The sequence below is a fragment of the Xenopus laevis genome, chromosome 9_10L, assembly GCF_017654675.1.
Source record: "Xenopus laevis strain J_2021 chromosome 9_10L, Xenopus_laevis_v10.1, whole genome shotgun sequence".
Lineage (NCBI taxonomy): Eukaryota > Metazoa > Chordata > Amphibia > Anura > Pipidae > Xenopus > Xenopus laevis.
The window spans coordinates 119,203,993-119,222,087 of record NC_054387.1 but is presented as its reverse complement, the minus strand read 5'-3'; the positions used below and the strand labels follow the sequence as shown (position 1 = coordinate 119,222,087).

Here is an 18,095-nt window from a genome sequence, read left to right as displayed (position 1 = left end):
AGTGCTAATTAAGTACCAACCCTTTGTCCCAATGGGGGAGACAGTAGTGGGTGATTGAGGTGACAGACCCCAGGGGCCCAGTGCAAACAGCAGCCAATCATATTCTTGCTTTTAAACATCAAGCGAGAGCTTCCTGCTGTTACTTAGGTTGCTATTGGTTACTAGAACAGGCACAACCCTATTTGCACTTATTAACACTTTCTATTACAATTCAAGTTTTCTTAGGGGAATATGGGATTTTAGCGAAGTGGATTATTTCCACCTGACTTTCCTTCTTTGGTGAACTGAAATATAATAAAGGAAACAGTGTCATGCTAATTGCTGATTTTTATTTGTAGCTTTTTATATTGCTCGTCACTTTGTGCCTGTCACAGTCAGGGCGCGGCTGGTCACTCCTCTTTGTCTCAGACGGGCCGCCCCAGCCCTGCCTCCCCTCTCTCTATCCACCAAATCAATGTACATCGATGCGCTCGACGCTCGCTCCTTCTTCCCTTCCCTGTCATTGACAGGCCCGGGGAGTCTCATGAAGCCGTGAGCCGTGGAGTCAGGCGGGGAGCAAGTCTGGGTTCCCATCGATGCCATCGGCGCTCGCCAGGCACTTGCTGCGCCGCCATTTTCAGTGCCCGAGAGAGGGAGCGAGTGAGCCCTAGAGAAAGAAGAAGCAGGAGGTTGCCTGGAGCAGCTGGACTGGCTGGCGGGGAGCGGGTGAGTGAGGGGATGGAGGGCTGCCTGTTACGCATGGAGCTTATGTGAGAGGTGTGGGACTTCTTTCCTTCAGGCATGGGATTCCTCTGTCTGACACACTGGCACATGCCCACCTTATTAGACCCAGTGTCTTTCTGCCTTCTTCTCACACATACTTGCACCCTCACATGCTTCCTTCTGCAATATCTACATTCTATATATTATCTATCTATCTATGTCTATCTATCTTATCTCTCTCTCTTTTTATATCTATCTATCTATCTATCTATCTATCTATCTATCTTATCTATCTTATCTATCTATCTATCTTATCTATCTTATCTATCTTATCTATCTTATCTATCTTATCTATCTTATCTATCTTATCTATCTTATCTATCTTATCTATCTTATCTATCTTATCTATCTTATCTATCTTATCTATCTTATCTATCTTATCTATCTTATCTATCTATCTATCTACACACATACACACACATATACGTACATGGATCCCCAAGCTTCCTGAGGTTGTCATGTATTACTGTATTACCAATACTGATATATAGAAGTTGTCCTTGAATTAGCCCCCTTACTATCATCTATCTATCTATTATCTATATATGTATCTTATCTATCTATTATCTATATATGTATCTCTATCTCTTCACCCATAACTCAATATCTCTCTCTCAATATATATATATATATATATATATATATATATATATATATATATATATATATATATATATATATATATATATATATATATATATGATTAAAGTACCCCTTATTGTAAAATATAAGGATACCATAAGTTACTGTGGAGTTCCATGACAAAAATGACATCACTACTCACCGTTTATAACTGATGACCTCACTAGTCACCGTTTATAAGGATATCATTTACAAGATATTCATGGCTTTTGTGTATTATATACACACACACACACACACACACACACACACACACACACAGATCCCCAAGCTTCCAAAGGTCGTCATGTATTACCAATACTAATATATAGAGGTTATCCTTTAATTAGGCCCCCTACACTCTATCTATCATCTATATATATATATGTACCTCTCTCTCTCTCTCTCTCTCTCTCTCTCTCTCTCTCTCTCTCTCTCTCTCTCTCTCTCTCTCTCTCTCTCTCTCTCTCTCTCTCTCTCTCTCTATATGTCGTCATGTATTACCCATCTAATATATAGAAATTGTCTTTTAATTAGGCCCCCTACACTGTTGAGGCCCCTCTCTGTCTGTCTGTCTATCCCTTTGTGTCCAGTGTCAGGGCTGGGTCCAGTTCTTACTGGATTACTGCTTGTTGTATAGAGGGTGTCCAGTCTGTGTCCCTCTAGTTACAGCTATTCTTTCATATAGGGCAGACAGGGTATATGCAGTGATGCCCCAGTGTCTCAGGATACAATATTTTCACTATATGCATGAAGGCTTTGCTAAGCTTGTGCTGATGTTAACTCCATGCAATCCTTCAGCAGCTGAAGCTACAGTTAAGTCCTGGAAGAGCTTCCCTGCTTTATCCAAAGCCTTCCTGCATAGAAAGATGCCCCTTCTCCTCTGTATAAGCCTCGGCCTTCAGTTCATATTCCATGTGCTCCAGTGCCTGCTTGTCTTTTCTTACACACGTTCACATTATGAATAGATTTTTATGCTGTTAGGACATTGTAAATGATATTTTGCTCCCATGACTTCTGAGAATCTAGAGGTCTCTGGTTGCCACTGAACTACAGTTCCCAGCATTCCTTCACAAGTGGAAGGTTTTGGGGTGGGGGTGCTTGGAGTTTTGAATCCCGTCCCTGAGACTCGTATCTTTTGAAAGACGTCTTTTTAGGAAAAATGGAAAAGCTGTAGCAAAGAGGTGAGGCGTTAATGTTTTATAGATGGTAGAAATAGCTGTGTTGTGATCTGGTGTCCGGTTGCATGAGTGCTTTTTGGGCACTTCTATGTTAACATGTTTTACGGCAGCAGCAGGGTAATGGGTTGCAGGCCTCTCTGGCTCGTAACAATGTTAATATGGAGGTACAAATATCCAAAATGCTGAGTTCCATGCTCCTGCACTAGTGGTTATATGATAAAATCATTCCTGGCACAACATACCCCTCGGCTTCTGCTTAAAAAGACTTGTGGCTGTGTATTTCAGCATTGCTAGCCTGTATCTGTGCTGGTTACACGTGGAAGTGCAGCTCCTTTTGTTGTGAGCGTGGCTTATAAACTGACAGAGTGTTGGGAATGCGGGGTCTGCTCTCTGATATATCACTTTATTTCAGCCGTTCACTTGACTCCTGGACATTGTGTGGCTTGTTGTGGCTCTTGAGTGTCCCACTAATGTATTTATTTGCCAATATAAGAACAAGTCCTGCCTTTGCTCCTTTTGGTTAATTTTTAAAGGAGAACTAAACCCTTAAAATGAATAAGGCTAAAAATGCCATATTTTATATAGTGAACTTATTGCTCCAGCCTCAAGTTTCAGCTTGTCAATAGCAGCAATGATCCAGGACTTCAAACTTGTCACAGGGGGTCACCATCTTGCGACATGTACATGCTCAGTGGGCTCTGAACAGCTGTTGAGAAGCTAAGCTTAGGGCTCGTCGCAAATTATCAAGCAGAATATGAGGTTGGCCTGTAGTGATGTGCGGTCTGGGTAAAACCTGACCCGATCCCGACTTCCGGTCTCTTTTTATAGACCATTGCCAACCCGCCCCGCCGATGATGTCACAAAAGGGGTGAGCAGGTGTGCGACTATAAAAGCGGAAGTAGGAAGCCGGCAGTGTAAGGTGGCGGGAGGGTAAAGCAGGAAGAAGAGCTTGACCCGGACCCGCCTGCCACCCGCAAATGGGGGTGTGAGGTCAGCCCGAACCCGACCGATTTGCTGGTATCAGACCGGCCGGCACATCACTATTGGCCTGTAATAAAGCTGATGCTACACGTCTGATAATTAAATTCTGATACTAGTTGTACTGGTTTCTGTGCTGCCATGTAGTAATTATCTGTATTAATTACTAATCAGCATTATACTGTGACATTTCTATTCTATGTGTACTGTATATTGTGAGTGGGTCCCTAAGCTCAGTAAGTGACAGCAGCACAGAGCATGTGCAGTGAATCAGCAGAAAAGAAGATGGGGAGCTACTGGGGCATCTTTGGAGACACAGATCTTTACTGCTAAAGGGCTGTGGTTGCCTTGGGCTGGTCGAGAAGCACAAAACATAATGTACAACATTTCTATCCTACTGCTTTAGTTCTCCTTTAAACTTGATTTAACCTGCTGGCACAGGAACTGTCAGATTTTCCATTATCAGGCCATGAGATCTTGCGCTGTCACCAGGTTTTTCCCTGCTATATTTGGAATATGTCTGTGCAGAATTTGGCATGTGGGTACATTGACCTCCGCGTGCTTTATGCATTATTGCTTGCATGCATGCTATGTTCTATACAGCATACCCAAACACAGCCGTTCTCACTATCAACATTACTCATTTTAACCCTTGAGTATAGTAATACGTTGTGTGGTTTTAGAAGCATTATTTTATACTCACTTTTCCATCTATCAGCAGAGTTTATTTACCATTTGTAATGGAAGGCTGTAACTCTCTCTGACCTAACTGTGATTTTAAAGGAGAAATAAACCATAAAAATTAATATGGTTAAAAATGCCATATTGTATACGCAGCCTAAAGTTCCAGCTTCTCAAAAGCAGCAATAATCCAGGACTTCAAACTTGTCACAGGGGGTCACCATCTTGGAAAGTGTCTGTCACACTCACATGCTCAGTGGGCTCTGAGCAGCTGTTGAGAAGCTAAGCTTAGGGGTCGTAGCAAACTAACTAGCAGAAAATGGTTGCACTGCTAAAGGGCTGTGGTTGCCTTGGGCTGCTACAGAAACATAATGTACAATATGTCTAGCCTACTTCTTTAGTTGAGCTTTAGTTCTCCTTTAAAAGGGAGAATCCATGGACCACATGAATAAAGCCCAATGAGCTGTTGACTTGGGAGAGCATAGTTTTGGGCTTGTGCACTGGGAAGGAGGCAGAAGTCAAATATGCAGCTGTAAGCAGGACTATGGAGTCAGTGCATAAATCCAACCCCTCAGTTTATGGTACGTTCCGTTTTTTAAAGGAACAGTAACACCAAAAACTGAAAGTGTATCAAAGTAATTGAAATATGATGTAATGTTGCTCTGCACTGATTAAACTGTTTGCTTCAGACTCCAACTCCACAGCCCCGACAATGAGGGGCAGATTTATCAAAGGTCAAAGTGAATTTTCGAATGGGAAATCTTCGAATTTCGAAGTAATTTTTGGGTACTTCGACCATTGAATAGGCCAAATTCGAAGTACTGTCTCTTTAAAAAACTTCGCCACCTTAAACTTGATGAATTGCTATGTTAGCCTATGGGTCCTCCTAGAACCTAAAGCCAACATTTGGCTAAGTTTTTAGAAGTCAAAGTTTTGTTTTTGTTTTTTGAAAATCGTTCAATTCGAACGATTTTAATTCAATCAAACACAGCTACATTTAAACAAAAAAATTTTATCCTGTTTTTTATCCTGTTTGTGTTTAAAGTGCCCCAACTCACAGTCAGAAGATCCACTTGTTTGTCCATGTCACCAAATCAGGTGAGTGTTTGACAAGGACCATATAAATGCCCCATGAAGATCAGCGTTTAGCAGGGTGGTCAAGTGCCCTGCACCCTAGTTTTCCCTGATGTCATATAAAATTTCTTACAGAAGCCTGTAGGACTGGGTGCTTCGGCAAGAAAACACGGTGAGCGGTGGGTCTGCAGGTCAGCGTTATATCTAAATGCCACCATGTGCTATATTTGGAGATAATATCCTTGTAAATGGTATCCTTATAAACTGTGCTTAGAAATGACATCACTAAGTACCGATTATAACTGATGACATCACATGACTTGACACATGAAACTTGTGTGTTATAAAAATAATGTACCTCCTACTGTAAAATATAAGAATATTAGAAGGTTCCTCTGAGTTCCATGACCTTTATAGAAGGTGACTTATAATAGCCTTATATTTTTCAACACATTACCGTACCCAGCTATTTTTTCTTCCAACCTTGCTAGAAAAAAAAATTCTGGGGAGAAGACCATGGGCCTCTTGGGAGAAGAATGCACCCCGATACAGTCTTCTAAATCTATTATTTATAAGGTTATCCTATCATTTTTACACCATACAGACACCAATACATTGCTGAACTGAACAAAGATGGCCCAATTATCTGCATAAATTGCCCTGAAAAATTTCTTTGAACATAAACTAAAGAGCAGAAACACATTGCTTAAAGGGGCTCTTCACATTTGAGTTAATTTTTAGTATAAGTAGAGAGTGATATTCTGAGAGAATTTGCAATTGGTTTTCATTTTTTATTATTTGTAGTTTTTGAGTGATTTAGCTTTTTATTCAGCAGCAATGTCAGCAGTCTAGTTGCTGGGGTCCTAATTACCCTAGCAACCATGCACTGATTTGAATAAGAGACTGGAAGGAGAGGCCCTGAATAGAAAGATGAGTAATAAAAACTAGCAATAACAATAAATGTGTAGACCAATTGAAAAGTTGCTTAGATTTGTCCATTCTATAACATACTATAAGTTAACTTAAAGGAACAGTTCAGTGTAAAAATAAATACTGGATAAATAAATAAATGTTTCTAATATAGTTAGTTAGCCAAAAATGTAATGTATAAAGGCTGGAGTGAGCAGGTGTCTATTATAATAGCCACAGTCCAACTTCCTGCTTTGCAGCTCTCTAACTCTGAGTTAGTTAGCGACTTGAAGGAGGGCCAAATGGGACATAACTGTTCAGTGAGTTTGCAATTGATCCTCAGCATTCAGCTCAGATTTAAAAGCAAGAAGGTATGAACCATGTGCCCCCACCCCCCTTAAGTCACTGATTGGTTAATGCCTGGTAACCAATCAGTGGAAACCAAGAGAGCTGAAAAGCAGGAAGTAGTGTTCTGGCTATTATGTTAGACATCCAGTCACTTCAGCCTTTATACATTACATTTTCGGCTAACTAACTATATTTTTTATTTTGCACAGCCTGTCTATTTACCCAGTTTTTATTTTTACACTGAACTGTTCCTTTAAAGGTGAACCACCTCTTTAAGTATTTTTCTTTGACATGGGGTTTCCTGTTTCTTTGTAGCTGTTTTGAATATCATTTAAAATAAAAATAACCGACTTGAATAGTGCAGTTCCTTTTGTGGTGTCCTAGAAAAGAATGCAGGGGGTTTAACAAAGCCTTTTTATGATGCCAGAAAACTGAGACATTTATACTGGTTGCACATAATTTCCTCTTATTTCTTCTGTGGATATGACTTTTGATTTCCATGCAGACGACGTATTAACCTCACCAGAATAGCGACGATAACACAGAACGTTGCACTGAAAGGAGACAATTATTAGGGATGCACCGAATCCACTTTTTTGGATTCGGCCCGAACCCCCTGAATCCTTGGCGAAATATTCGGCCGAATACCGAGCCAAATCCAAACCCTAATTTGCATATGCAAATCAGTGAGGGGGAGGGAAAAACATTTTCTACTTCCTTGTTTTCTTCCCCGCCCCTAATTTGCATATGTAAATTAGGATTCGGATTCGTTCGGCCAGGCGGAAGGATTCGGTCCGAATCCTGCTGGAAAAGTCCGAATCCCGAACTGAATCCTGGATTCGGTGCATCCCTTACAATTATTCTGTATAACTGCATCAAGGAAATGATGAGGAATGAACTTCCCAACTCCAGCCTTCTACCTATAGGAATGATAAACATGCTATGTAATTATTCACAGCACTATACATGTATGGGACCTGTTGTCCGGAAAGCTTGAGACCTGGGGTTCTCCAGATAATGGATCTTTCCATAGTTTGGATCTTCATGCCTTAAAGGACCAGTAACATCAAAAAAAAAAAAAAAATCCCATGAAAAACAAAAAAAAACAAAAAACCAAGATTAAATAAATGTTAAAATTGCACAGCCTTTATTAAGAAATATCTTACCGAAATTCTGCTTGCGCTCAGAAAAGGCGACACAGTGATCCATTGTGCGGCACTCGATTTCTATCTCCTATAAGGAAGGCAGGGAGGAGAAATCGAGCGCCACACGATGGATCGCTGTGTCGCCTTTTCTGAAGAGGAGCACAAGCAGAGTTTCGTTAAGTTATTTCCTAATAAAGGCTGTGCGATTTTAAAGTTTAATTTGTCTTGGTGTTTTTTTTATTTTCGTGGTATACTAACGAATTTTTTAAAACATTTTTTTTGATGTTACTGGTCCTTTTAAGTCTACTAGAAAATCATTTAAACATTAAATAAACCTAATAGGCTGGTTTTGCCTCCGATAAGGATTCTTTATATCTTAGTTGGGATCAAGTACAAACTACTGTTTTATTATTACAGAGAAAAAGGAAATCATTTTTTAAAATTTGGATAAAATGGAATCTATGAGGGATGGTCTTTCCATAATTCTGAGCTTTCTGTATAACGGGTTTCCGGATAACTGATCCTATACCCATACACCATTTCTTTTGTCGTCCATCTGCCGTTTACAGATTAACATTTGACTTAAGTGCCTAAATCTCAATGAGATTAAGTGTCTTGAGCAAGGTCACAAGAAGTCGACATGAGAATCAAACCCTGGTCTTCGTAGTTCATAATTAACGATGGGCGAATAGATTCGGCAGGCTTGAATTTCCACGTTTCGCCGCCGGCGAATAAATAAACTGCAGCGAAAATTCGCCGGCGTCAAAAAATTATTCGGAAAAGTCGCTCACGTCAAAACCGTTGTGCGGCAACATTATTCGGTCGCCCATTGACTTTAACGACATTGACGCGAGCATCAGAATTGGCGCAGACGGCAAAATTTGTGTTTGGCTAATTTTTCGGGTATATCGAAACAGGACAAATTCGCCCATCACTATTCCTATTTCAGCAGTGATTAACCCCCCTGAACCAAGCCCATTAATCTTTATTTTTTGCTGCCCCTGACGACTTTTGTACTGCGATCTGCTAGGAAATTGTATGTTTTCCCCATGATTGCCTGGGTTTCCTCTGGGTATTCGGTTTTCCTTGCCCACTCCAGAATCTTACAGGCAGGTCCATTGACTGACCCTAGTCGATGTGAATGGAATAGGGATCATTAGATTGTAAGATCCACTGGGGCAGGCAAGGGAAAGTTGTGCTCACCACTAATTTACAAACCTTTAAGTGGGGGTGCAATGAGACTGTGACTACAAATTTCATACAGACACATACAAGAGGTACCGTACAATTAGACATATGTTAAGGTGGTTGTTCACCTTTACATTAACTTTTAGTAGGATGTAGAGAGTGATATTCTGAAACAAATTTGCAATTGTTTTTCATTTTTAATTAGGTGTGGTTTTTGAGTTATTTAGCTTTTTTTTATTCAGCAGCTCTCCAGTTTTCAATATAAGCAATCTGGTTGCTAGGGTCTGAATTACCCTAGCAACCATGCATTGATTTGAATAAGAGACTGGGGTATGAATAGGAGAGGGGCTGAATAGACAGATGAGCACTATAAAGCAGCTATAACAATAAATGTGTAGCCTTACAGAGCATTTGATTTTTTAGATGGAGTCAGTGACCCCAATTTGAAAGCTGGAAAGAGTCATAAGAAAAAGACAAATAATTAAAAAAAAAATCATAAAATATACATAATAAAGACCAAATGAAAAGTTGCTTTATCAGAAAGGTATATATAAATACACCAGTAAACGCAGCATTTCTTTCCTTCTATTGTGTACACATGGGCTTCTGTATCAGACTTCCTGTTTTCAGCTTAAACCTCCAGGGCTAGGGCTTGAGCATGCTCAGTTTGCTGCTCTCTCCCTCTCTCCCTGCTGTAGTCTGAGCACAGAGCTATGAGTGAGCAGGGAGAGACTCGGGCAGGAAGTGATGTCACACCATGATAACATGGCAGCTGCTATTCTAAACAAACCGCTTCTCGAGTTGTTTACTCCGATATGGAAAAGCTTTCTAAAGAAAGAAAATGCATTCTACCTTGCACTGTTGTGGCTAATCTATTGGCAATAAACTGCCTTGGTAGCTTTCTTTCTCCTTTAAAGGCGAACCACCCCTTTAAGGACATTGAGACATTTTGTGCCTTAAGCTTCTTTCCCTTTAAAGAAAGCAGTGATTGTTTGTCCATATATTGCAATATATTTAAGCTGGCTACAAGGGCAGGGCATGAGATAAATGAAGAATAGTTGCTGTAAAGTGTCGATGCTATGGATAAAGGATGGCCTTATTCTTCAAGGTAGTGAATAGAGGGGAGCGATAAGCTTGCTTCATTGATGTCAGGAGCCTTTACATCACTGATTTATATAGTGTTTTGTGTTACATATCAATTAATCAAGTCGGCAAACTTCTGATATGTTATTAACCCACTACAGTTAAAATATTGGACAGTATGGGCCCTGTCTGGCTCAATTGCTTTATGTGTTGGTGATGCCATTACTATGCACTGTTCTTGAGGATCTCTTGCAAGGTTAGCTGTAGAATATTAACTTGGCAGCCTTCATATCTCATTGACCTTAAGCTGGAACAATTAAGCATAATGGAAATTGTTACAAAAAAAAAATGGTTTCCAAAATTGGTAGTATATGATCTTGTATGGCTTTAAAGGACAGCTAAACTCATAAATATGAATATGGTTAAAAACTCCATGTTTTATATACTGAACTACTATACTGATTAATTACTAATCAGCTTTATATAGTGACATTTCTATTCTATGTGTACTGTATATTGTGAGTTGGTCCCTAAACTCAGCAGCACAGGGCATGTGTAGTGAATCAGCAGAAAAGAAGATGGGGAGCTACTTGGGCATCTTTGGAGACACAGATTTTTACTGCTAAAGGGCTGTGGTTGCCTTGGGCTGGTAAAGAAGCACAAAACATAATGTACAACATGTCTAGCTGCTTCTTTAGTTAGGCTTTAGTTCTCCTTTATAAACCAGGAAAGGCCAGACCAGAGTATAGGAAAGAAAGGGAGTCATGGAAGCTATGGAGGAGAAAGAGGAAATATTCATGAATAAATGGGTGAATTATATGTGCTGAGAGACAAATCTTGTCCTGTAAATTAACCCTTTAATGGAGTAACCCTTAATGCTCTGTGCTTACTTATGCACTGAGACTGACTCAATCGCAGAAGCCATTGTCCCATAATGTGCCTACATTACTAATATACATTCATCGAGTTTATTTATAAATTGAAAGCAATATCTGTTCACTTAGTCCTTGAAACAGCAGCGGAGGCTCGTTCTTCTCCAGGTCTGTTCAGAGTCAGAACCAGCAGTGCATAGAAGATAGAGAGCCATACAGATACTGCTTATCGACACAAATTACATTTACAAATAACTGTAAATGTGTAATACATTTATTTTCTTTATGGGAAAATTAAATCTGTTTTTGGATATAGATGCCCTTTAAATAAATCTTCACCTGCTTTTGCTTTGGCTGTGCCTGCAACCCGTGCTTTATTTGTCATACTGGCACTGGGTTTCTTCTGGTTTACCCAGGGTTAAGTAGGCGTTGCCCTTGTTACTGCTTGTAGAATGTCACTTCCTAACCATTTGAGTGCTGGCTGATTTCTGCCGACACAGAGCTAGGAGATCATTCTAAAAAAGCAGCAAGTCCTGCCTGGGAAATCGTTTGTATTATGCAAAGTTATATGGGTATTTGGTTGTTTAAAGGGGTTGTTCACCTTTAAATAAGCTTTTAGTATGACAAAGAGAGTGATATTCTGAGAGCATTTTGCAATTGGTCATCATTTTCTATCATTTGTGGTTTTTGAGCTATTAAGCTTTTTATTCAGCAGCTCTCCAGTTGGCAGTTTCAGCAATCTGGTTGCTAAGGTCCAAGTTCCCCTAGAAAACCTACATTGATTTGAATAAGGCACTGGAATATGAATAGGAAAGGGCCTAAATACATACATAGTAAAAGACACGCTTCCATCAAGTTCAACCTTTTGATTCTTATTTTAACCTGCCTAACTGCAAGTTGATCCAAAGGAAGAAAAAAACTCCACTTAAAGCATCTCCAATTTGCCTCAGAGGGGAAAAAATTCCTTCCTGACTCCAAGATGCAATGGGACCAGTCCCTGGATCAACTTGTACTATGAGCTATCTCCCATAACCCTGTATTCTCTCACTTGCTAAAAAGCCATCCAACCCCTTCTTAAAGTGGACCTGTCACCCAGACATAAAAAGCTGTATAATAAAAGTCTGTTTCAAATTAAACATGAAATCCAATTTCTATTTTTTATTAAAGCATTCATAGCTGTTGTAAGCTCATTTAAAAATCTCAGCCATCAATCAAATTTGGTCTGCTCCTCCTCTTTGCCATGGGCTTAGAGGCGGGGCAGACAATTACTTTCACTTTCCTTTCAGCACTTCCTAGATGTCACTGCTCTCCACACATTCCCCCTCTCTTCACCATTTAATTGTGTAGCCAGGGCATGGGGATGGACATCGGGTCCCCCATTCTGGTGCACAAACAAGATTCTGAGATGATACAAGGCTTGTCTTAATAACAGTGTCCACAAAATGGCTCCTGCCCGTCTGCTATAATTATGAATTCTCAGACTGATTCAAATAATTTATATAGTGTAATCAAAGTTCATTTTGCTTGACTAATGTGAAAAAATAGGATTTTGAATATTTTTTTTGGGTGAGGGGTCCCCTTTAAAGCTAATGTATCAGCCTGTACAACTGATTTAGGGAGAGAATTCCACATCTTCAAAGCTCTTCTGAATATTTAGGTGGGGCCTGCTTTCTTTTGTAATAAAAAGTAGCAATAACAATACATTTGTAGGCTTACAGAGCATTTGTTTTAGATGACCCCCCATTTGAAAGCTCGGAAGAGTCAGAAGAAGAAGGCAAATAATTCAAAAAACACAGAAAATAAAAAAATGAAGACCAATTGAAAAGTTGCTGAGAATTTGCCATTCTATAACATAGTACAATTTAACTTAATGGTGAAGCACCCCTTTAATAAGGTATTTGGTAGCCTTATGACCATGAAACATTTTACATCTTTCACTGCTTGCCTGACTGCAGAAGCAATGTATGAAAAGTTAAGGCATTTCCCACAAAGATTTGCATGCGTCCATCCTATTCCTTCTTCTCAGAACTTTTAAGCAGAAGCAGAATCTTGGCTGGAGTAGAACTGACTACCAAAGTTTCAGTGGTATGAGTAGTCAGGACAAACAGCAAAGTGAATAGCACTGGACTTTTCAGTAACAATTACATTAGCAAAGAACTTTACAATTCTTGATCATTTATAATGACTATATCCTGGAGAGCTGAGTAGAATTGTATTACCTCTGAAACAAAAACATTTTGGGTCGAGTTCCCCTTTATATGAAAGATTTCCCCTTTCTCTGTTTTGCCACTTAAACTTATGCAGTTATTGTTGGTTAGCTCGTGATTAGCAGCCATATTTTTTTTTATTATTGTAAAAAGCCTAGAAGTGCATGATTTTTTATCCTCCTCCCCGCAGAAGTTTTAGTGCCAAATAACAAGTATGAAAAGGCTTTGTTGGCCTTTTATGACTCTGTTTTTACCAAATCAATTGCTTTGTTGTGTATTACACAGTGATCTGTATGTACTGCTTTTCTCACCCGAAGCTTCAGATACTTAAAGATACCAAAATAATGTGTTTGCTTAAAGGGAAAGTCAACCCCAAGATAAAAATTTGCCCAATTAGAGAAAACCTAACTCTAAGCAACCTTCCAACCTTCGATTTGGAGTTATTTATGACTCATTCTTACCTGCAATGTTCCCTCAGTTTGTTCAGGTTGGTCGGATACATCTCGATTTTTCCTTTGCCTTCTGCTTCATTGGTTCAAGAGACATAGGGGCTTATTTATTTACCCCACAGCAGTGCAGTTTTGAGTGCAGTCACCATGTTTTTCACCCTTTTTTTTGAAGACTCATTTATATAGATCATGATATATAGCATCTAGTAGAATTAACAGGGTGGTTCACCTTTAAATAAACTTTAAAGGGGAACTATCGTGAAAATTAAAATTTAATACAAGCTTCCTCATACTGAAGTAAGTAGAATCAATTAAAAATTCTGTACCGTTTCTGAAATAATCAAGTTTATATTCACTATTCCCCTCAGCATCTGCTTCTTTTCATTCTGTCTTCATGCAGAAGTTGGGTGTCAGATATTCATTGACAGTTAGATCCAATATATCTTATAGGGGGCACCCTTTCCTAGCAGATGTATTAGAGCTCATTCAAATAACTGATTCAAGGACAAACAAAAGCTATTAAAATAACTGCCTTTTGAACAAATTCTGCATGTAGAGAGACATGATGTCTGGTGATTTTAATAGAATGAGCTCTAATACATCTTCTAGGCAAAAGGATCCCCCCTATAATATATATTGGATCATTCATCTGACACCCAACTCCTGAATGAAGACAGAATGAAGAGAAACAGATGCTGAGATAGCAATTGTGAAGATAAACTTGATTACCGTATATACTCGAGCCGTCCCGAGTATAAGCCGAGGTACCTCATTTTACCTCCAAAAACTGGGAAAGCTTATTGACTCGAGTATAAGCCGAGGGCGAGAAATGCAGCAGCTTCTGGTAAGTTTCAATAAAAAAATTGAGGGTTTCTGCTCCCATTGGAGGTGCCGGTGTCTCGTTTTTGGATGCCGGCCACCATTCTTGGACGCCGGTGAATATTCTTGGACGCCGGCGACTATTCTTGGACGCCGGCGACTATTCTTGGACGCCGGCGACTATTCTTGGACGCCGGCGACTATTCTTGGACGCCGGCGACTATTCTTGGACGCCGGCGACTATTCTTGGACGCCGGCGACTATTCTTGGACGCCGGCGACTATTCTTGGACGCCGGCGACTATTTTTGGACGCCGGCGCCTATTCTTGGACGCCGGCGCCTATTCTTGGACGCCGGCGACCGTTTTTGAGCTTGACCCAAGTATAAGCCGAGGTAGAGTTTTTCAGCATATTTTGTGGGCTTATACTCGAGTATATATGGTATTTCAGAAACAGTACAGAATTTTTAATTTATAGGTATGTAGAAAGTTTCTTATTTCAGTATGCTCAAGCTAATATTACATTTTTATTTTCACGATCGCTCCCCTTTAAGTATGATTTAGAGTGTGATAGTCTGAGACAATTTGCAATTGGTTTTCATTTTTTAAGATTGTTGGCCTGCAACTGGGAGTTTGCTAAATGACCCCTATAATTTGCAGTGTAGAACGTCGCAGAAAAATACTGCTTTCCGTAGCAATCACACTTACAATTAACTTCTCTGAAAATGTGTAATAAATGTATGTCAGAAAGCTATATTTTCTTTCTTTAGGCAAGCATTTCATAGGTTTCTATCCCTTTTAATGTAAAACACTTCCAAGAAAACACCTAGAACCTTTTCAGCAAAGACACCCAGCGAAGTGTTTGTTGAACAATTCTATGAAACGCCTTTACTGTCGGCAGAGCCAGAAGCAAATTGCAACGTGATCGTTGGTATAATTATCGCTGAATCAAGGTGACCATTGTTTAATGTAAATGTTTGGCCTTTTGTTTTGATTTGGAATGGGGTTTTTTTTTTTTCTCGCCTTTCTTTCTGTAATTATGGTGTTCAGTCGTTTTCTGCCCAAGCCGGCAATGTAAAGCTGTGTACAGTGGAAACCTGATAGATTGGCTTTGTTTTCAGAGTCTCTTCCATCCGTTGTTTTAATTCAAATATTTCTACATTTCATTTTTCTATAAGACTAGAGGTAATAGCTCCTGGGATCTGTTTTTTCTGGAATCCCATTATCCAGAAAGCTCCGAATTACTTGAAGCCTGTTTCCCATAGACTCCATTGTAATCAAATAATTAAATATTTTAAAAATTCAGATTTTTAAAACTGATTTATTTTACCTCTGTAATAATAAAACAGTAGCTTGTACTTGATCCCAACTAAGATATAATTAATCCCAATTGGATGCAAAACAATCCTATTGGTTTGTTTTAACTAATGTTAAAATGATTTTCAAGTAGACTTTAAGGTATGGAGATCAAAATTAGAGAAAGATCCCTTATCTTGAAAACCCCAGATCATTCACGTTTTGGAGAACGGGTCCCATACTAGGGATGTACCGAATCCAGGATTTGGTTTGGGATTCGGCTTTTTCAGCAGGATTCAGATTCAGCCGAATCCTTGTGCCTGGCCGAACCGAATCCTAATTTGCATAGGCAAATTAGGGACAGGGAGGGAAATCTCGTGACTTTTTGTCACAAAACAAGGAAGTAAAAACTGTTTGCCCCTAACCACCCCTAATTTGCATATGCAGCGGTATTCGGCCGAATCTTTCGCGAAGGATTCGGGGGTTCGGCCGAATTCAAAATAGTTGATTCAGTGCATCCCTATCCCATACATGTACTGTAAAATGGAGGTTATTGCGGAATAAAGTAATTTGCCCATGGGGTAAATTAGTGATGTGCAGGTCAGGGTTTTCCTGACCCGCAACCGACCCTAACCCCCCCTGCTCCAGCTCGCACTTCCGTTGTCCTTTTATAGACCCGTGCCAACCCGCCCCGCCGATGAAGTCACAAAAGGGATGGGGCGAGACTATAAAACCGGAACCCGGAAGTTGGAAGCCTGCATTTGAAGGTGGCGCAGTGCGAGATCGACCCAAACATTACTAGGGTAAATGTTTTAAACAATTTGTTTATCATCTGGTCAAGCTGTAGGGCACCAAGTGCCGATGGTCTGAAAGTCTCACACTCACACATTAAAGAAATTGAAGTGTGTATTGTGAGAATTAAGTTGATAGCATAAAAACCGTTATCCTCTCCACTGCCACAAGGACCTGACAATGGTCTGTACCAACATAGTACAGGTATGGGACCTGTTATCCAGATTGCTCAGGACCTGGGGTTTTCCAGATAAGGTATAAAGATTCAAATTATGGAAAGATCCCTTAAGTCTACTAGAAAATCATGTAAACGTGAAATAAACCCAATAGGCTGGTTTTGCTTCCAATAAGGATTAATTATATCTTTGTTTGCATCAAGTACAAACTACTGTTTAATTATTACAGAGAAAAAGAAAATCGGTTTCAAACATTTGGATTATGTGGATAAAATGGAGTCTATGGGAGATGGCCTTACCGTAATTCGGAGCTTTCTGGATAACAGATCCCATACCTGTTTTGTGATTTTTCAAATATGGTCCTATAAAGCTGACTCGGCGTTTTCTGACTAAGTTGTCCGTTTATTTGCCTGTGTATGGGGCCTTTCTGACAGCCAGCCTAAACATCATCAGGCCACAAATTGGCTAGATGTAAAAAAGGTTATAAAATTTTATCAGATAAAGACCATGTGAACAAATTGATGAGACCCTATCCCGTTAGGTATCGCTGGCCCTCCCATTATTTGATTATTTTTTTGAATGGACCATCCAGACTTGTGTTGGTAGCCAAATCTGATAATAATTAAAGGGGAACTCTGGCATCCAAACCAAAATTTGATATAGGCCCACTTAACACAGAAACCCCTAATATACCCATCACCGTTACCTGTTTCTTCAAAAAGTATGAATAAATGCCATTTTCTATGCTGAAATCCAGCTGTGTAACAGTTCTTCTCTTTCTGCATCATTTGAAATCCTGGCAGGGAAGGAGGGACTAAACACTGATGTTACAAATTGTAACAACTTCTCCACAGCTTACAGACAACATGCAGGAACTACATAACCCACAATGCATTGCACTCTGATGTTCCTTTCCTTATTGAAATCACGTGTGCAGGGAATTGTGGGTTTTGGAGGATGCAGGCTGAGGACAGATGGCTGTTGATACAAAGTAACAGTAGTCAGTCAGCTCAGTAAAGTAGTCAGACAGATGAGCAGGGGGCTAGGCTTAGGGAACTGTTGCATCTTTTTTAATTGATGTATATTGCAAAGCTGCTTGAAATTCTGTTTACTTTCCAAAAAGCACAAGTTATGTTTGTGTAGAGTTCCCCTTTAACTTGTTTGCCCACTTCACCAATTGACCATTTCTTACTGTGTATGACAAATGGGACGAATGGGGCAAAATCACTCCAAATCGGTTACCCCCAAATAATATGCAGCAAAAGGGAACTCTACAAAACATTACAGTGTGGGGACTGGATTTAAGTTTCAGTTCTTTCAAACAAAGAATAACATTTTTGTGTAACAGTCAAAGGTCTAAATACTTCCGCAAGGCACTGTATGTACTTAAGTGGGGTGCCCTATGTGTTAAGGGGGTTATTCACCTTCCAACACTTTTTTCAATTCAGTTGGTTTCAGATAGTTCACCAGAAATAAAGAATTTTTCCCAATCATTTTCTGTGTGTGCCCGTTTTTC

General features: G+C 39.7%; 1 protein-coding gene across 1 annotated transcript in view; it reads left to right on the top strand.

The window, feature by feature from the left end:
- Positions 1-486: 486 nt before the first annotated feature.
- Positions 487-18,095, top strand: part of LOC108701659 (phosphoribosyl pyrophosphate synthase-associated protein 2) — a 47,280-nt gene continuing 29,671 nt past the window's right edge. Inside the window, exon 1 of the mRNA XM_018236587.2 lies at positions 487-705. The gene's annotated coding sequence lies outside the window, so the exon portion shown is untranslated. The remainder of the gene's footprint in view (positions 706-18,095) is intronic.